Source organism: Grammomys surdaster, unplaced genomic scaffold (genome assembly GCF_004785775.1).
Source record: "Grammomys surdaster isolate TR1022 unplaced genomic scaffold, NIH_TR_1.0 278, whole genome shotgun sequence".
Taxonomy (NCBI): domain Eukaryota; kingdom Metazoa; phylum Chordata; class Mammalia; order Rodentia; family Muridae; genus Grammomys; species Grammomys surdaster.
Genome location: NW_021604719.1, coordinates 2,995,025 through 3,000,177, shown reverse-complemented (window position 1 = coordinate 3,000,177; position 5,153 = coordinate 2,995,025). Strand labels below are relative to the sequence as shown.

The 5,153-nt window shown below is 36.6% G+C and overlaps 1 pseudogene; it reads left to right on the top strand.

Annotated features, from left to right (window-relative positions):
- Window positions 1-2,172: 2,172 nt before the first annotated feature.
- LOC114629143 lies at window positions 2,173-3,379 on the top strand (annotated as a pseudogene).
- Window positions 3,380-5,153: the final 1,774 nt, after the last annotated feature.

Below are 5,153 nucleotides of genomic sequence, written 5' to 3'. Positions count from 1 at the left end.
TCCCATGATTATTTTATTCCCTCTTCTAAGAAAGATTAAAACATCCACACTTGGGTCTTCTTTTTTATTAAGCTACATATGGTCTGTGAGTTATATCACGGGTATTCTGAACTTTTTGGTTAATATCCACTTATCAGTGAGTCCTTTTGGATCTGGGTTACCTCACTCAGGATGTTCTAGTTCCATCACATTTGCCCGTAAAATTCATCATGTACTCATTTTTAATAGCTGAGTAGCATTCCATTGTATGAATGAACCAGATTTTCTGTATCCATTTTTCTGTTGAGGGACATCTGGGTTGTTTCCAAATTCTGGCTATTACAAATAAGGATGCTATAAACATAGTGGAACATGTGTCCTTGTGGTATGGTGGAGCATCTTGTTTTGGAATTATAGAATGCTGGCTTTGTAGAAGGAGCTTAGAAGTGCTCCTTCTGTTTCTTTCTTCTTTCTTTTTTTTCTCTTAATAAATTTAAGATATACTAGTAATAGGTCTCTTTGAAGGTCTGGTAAAATTCTTCTGTAAATTCATCTGGACCTGGACTTTTTGATATATAACCTATGGACTTGATATCTACTAAGTAGTTACTTACTCAGCCATGTTTATTGCTGCACTAGTCACAATAGCTAGGGAATGGAAACAACATAGTGTCCTTCAACTGATGAATGAATAATGAAAATGTGATGCATATATACAATGGAATTCTATTTGGCTACAAAGAAAAAAAAGAAATTAGGAGATTTGCATATAAGTTAGTGGAACTGGAAAATATTATACCGAGTGAAATAACCCAGATCCAGAAAGACAAATGTCATATATTTTCTCATTTGTGGATTCAAGCTCCAAATCTATAGATTTGTGTATATAACTAGAAGTAACTGCAGAAGCCAGGAAAGTAAAAAGGGGCCATAGGATGAGATGAAGAGAAGGAGCTCTCAAGATGCTGACAGTAGTCTATAGGCTCTACAAAGGGGGAAATGGGAACTACACAGCAGAGAGTAATTGAGAGGGAAGCCACTGTAAAAGGAGAATGAGGAAGGAGAACTATTAAGAGAAGGAGTGTTTGAAAAAGTCATAGGGAAACAGTATCTCATAAGTTTATTGAAAAATACTTATAGTAGAATTTTCTAATTGACAATTTAACAATACATTTGTATGTGGTTTAAATAGCCTTATGGAGTGATAATCTTCCTCATGATTGCTATAGATTACCTAACAAAAATCCCAGTGCCAGGTATGATGTCCTCCATTCAAGTCACTTGTCAGGAAATTCCACAAAACTTCCCCAAACAATATAGGCTACTTCCATTAACTCTAGTTGTCTCCCAGAATTTAAAGATAAGATCCTATTGCTAAAGAAACTATATACCTTAGACACAGGACTTGATGGACTATAATTGGAACTGCCTTATAAACTTCCTCCCTTGGGACTAGTACACAAATGGGACATAAATATTCGTTCCTCCCTTTGTCTCCAGATCTGTCCAGCTCAAATGGGCAATTATCTCTGACTCTACCTGATCCTTAGCTATATAAGGTTAGATAGTATTATTATTCCCAGGTCAAAAATCATGATATTTTTCTAAAAGCTCACTGGAAGGAAACAGAGACTCAGTAGATAAAACAAATTAGAAAGTTATACTCAAAGATGCATCTGAAGTCTAGACCATGGAATCATCCAAGAGCAGCAAGACTATACGGAAAAATCATGGTTCCTGCAGGCAGGTCCAGATCAGAAAAGACTCAAGCCAGTGGTTTTCAACCCTGAAAACCTAGTTTCAATCTGTGGTCTCTGTTCTGCCGTGGGCCATCTCTCAGGACTACACTGTATTTTATGGTTGTAGCTTTGCAGCAATTTTATCTGGTAACCCTAGTTCCTCTTGTTTTTTGTTTTGTTTTGTTTTACTGTTATAATAACTTTATCTTGCAATTTACAGAAGTCTATGAACAATTTTAAAAAGCACCTCCTTAGTCCATCACGTTTCTCTGACAGTTGTTAAAGTAGGCAACGAGTATGTCAACAGCTTGAATATCGGTATCTTGTAAGGATTTCATAACAATCACTCACCAAACGAACTTGGCAGTTTTTCTATCTTGTTTTTAACTCAATAGTACATCCATTCTGATGGTAACCTGTCCAGCCAAATCTCCACCACATTTTGGAAAAATCAATGGTGATTAGCAAATTAGTTAGCTTTGGCACGGAGCTGTGCTTGCTTGCCTGTGACATCCTGGAAGCCAGTTTTGATACTGGCAACAGAGCATCGAGAATGACAAGTCTCACACTGTAAGAAATAGAGTCGAGTGTCCTTCTGTAGGATTGTGTCTGTTGATCGGCATGTGTGACAAGTGACGTATTCCTTGATGTATCTTCTCAAGACATTTTCTATCTGTTTTTCTTGGAATCTTCCTTTGATTACAAGTTGGTTATTACCATCTATAGAACCACTTGCACCCAATTCTGCCAATAAAAATGGAAGGAGATGTTTGGGTTGACGATGTAATAGTTTACAGGTATCTGTATCAGCCACCACTCAGCATATCGACTTCCAGCTTCAGATTGCCCAAGACCAGGCATTTCACTACACAGCCATCCTTGAGAAAGTAACACACAATCCACTCATGGCCAAAGAACTTCAGCCGTATATTTTAAAGAAAGCATTGTACAATGTTCAACAGTATGAGATCTTCCTATAGACTGTTTTGTCAGATATAATTACTTGTGCTGAGGTGGAGATGATGATAAAACAATTGGCAGCTCAGCTGGAACAACTGAAAATAACAGTAAAATCAAAGACAGCAGTCCCAACGTCACAAGTCTTTCCCATCTTCATTGTGCTGGCAAGTCTGTAGATGAGCTTTCAGGATGAGACGGTTCTGATCAGCGTCCTCAGTAATTTGACCACCAACCTGGAGCTGTTCCTGGGCACTCATGAGCTTCTCTTTCCCGAGAAAGTGATGCAAGGTCTTCTCGATGCCATCATTGTGAAAAGTGATTTGATGAGAATAGAGGAGCACATGGAAGAAAGAGTGCAGTTGACAGATTTCAGAATACAGGAATGGCTTTTTCCAGAAACAACAGCAAACTTTATCAAACTTTTAATTCAGTACCATGGATTTTGTGGCTACACGTTTGCTGCAACTGATGGCCTTTTCCTCCCAGGAAATCCAGCAATTGGAATTTTGAAATATAAAGACAAATATTATACTTTCAGTACCAGAGATGATGCATATTTGTTCGCCGAAAATCCAGACCATTACATTAATTTGATTAAAGAGAAAGCCAAGAAGAATGCAGTGTTAATTCAGCAACTAGAACTTCATCAACAGTTTGAAACTCTCATATCATATTCTCAGGTAAACATGGTAAACTTTTGAAAATACCTAGGTTTCTAATTCCTGACTCAATTAAAGTGGCATCTCAGTTAAAAAGAAGGAGAAGAAGAAGAAGAAGAAGAAGAAGAAGAAGAAGAAGAAGAAGAGGAGGAGGAGGAGGAGGAGGAGGAGGAGGAAGAGGAAGAAGTAATTTCAGGCAGAAATCTAAATCTTAGGCTAGAACAAAGAAGTAATTTCAGGCAGGAATTTAAATCTTAGGCTAGAACAAGGAAGTAGGCTTCAGACATGAAACTAACTTTGGGCTAGGACAGGGAAGTAGGCTCAGATACTTTGGTCATCCTGATAAGCCCTTAGAAACAGTGATCACAGGAGTGATCATGGCACTTTGTTTATTACTTTGCTTGTTCTTTTACTATTCGTGTTTATTGTCTTGCTTGATTCTTGACTATTTGCATCTATTGTATTGCTAGTTTCTCAACCTAGAACTGGCCTTAATACTTGCATGTAATTAAAATGGTATAAAGGCAAAAAAGGAGGCAGGGAGATGGGATTGGGGGTTTCTAGGGAGGGGAAATGGGAAAAGGGGATGACATCTGAAATATAGATAAATAAAATATCCAATAATTAAAAAAAACTCACCAAAAAAAAAAACAAAACAAAAAGAAAAGAAATGGGTGTCTATGTTTTTATAAAAATAAAAAAAGAAAATTAAGTATCGTTAGTGGATTGATAAATGGAAGATACATGAAAGCTTTAACTATACAAAATGGCTATCTTCTGATTTACTAGTTAAACATGGAGCTTTGGCTGAGTCTCTGCATAGACTGAGTCTAATTAGTATGCTAGATCACATTTCTATCAGTTCTCCCCTGTTCCCAGCCTCTAACCAATTAACATGTTAAATTCCCTAATATACAAATATTCACACTTTGAATGCAAAAATATTTCCCCCAAAACAGCAATTTTTATATGAGGGAAAAAAACCCTCTGAAATCAAAGTCTTTTCTTTATGATATGAGGTCTTAAGCTATAATGATATATCCTCTCCATCCAATGGCTCGTCTAGAATAAAGGGCACAACTAATCCTTATATTGGTATGACTAGGAACATCAAACAATGATGATGCCCTGAAGTATATACTGTGCGAATGTTGTAAGCTTCCTGCTACTTAATTTATAATCTTTAATGAATCCAAAATTTTGTCTAGTATTCTAAGAGCAATATAGGTGTTGTAACGTACAGTGACAACTTCAAATTTTTGAGAATAGCTTATGACATAAAAAGGAAGCTTTGTAGTTTTTTGAGTGTTCAAGTGTTTCTGTTTGGCCTATACTGTCTTTAGGCAATTTTGTCTCTTTCCAAGGATTTGCAAATTATATATTATTTATGTGAAGAGAGCATCATACTTTGATATGAATGAATATGGAGCAGATGTTAAGTCCCACACTAAGATATTAAATCATTTATCCATTTTACATCTCTACCTATACTCTTAATGTGAAAAATTGAACTTACCTCCATCACCTTAAAAATCCTTTTTTCAGTGGATCCTGTTCATTAAATAGCAGCATCATTTATCTCCTGGCACAATTATCAACATAGGTGCTTTCAGTAACCAAGACCTGTCAAGAGGAAGTTCTCAGCATCTCTTAATTAATCGACCCTCTCCATATTGTCTATTGATCAAGTCTACATTTCAAGACTGTCTTTTGTCATCTAGACTATTACAATAGACCCACCTGGTTCACCGTTCCCACGAGATCTCTTCTCCATACTTTGAGTAATTTCTTAAAAGCCCTACATTGACAGCACCAT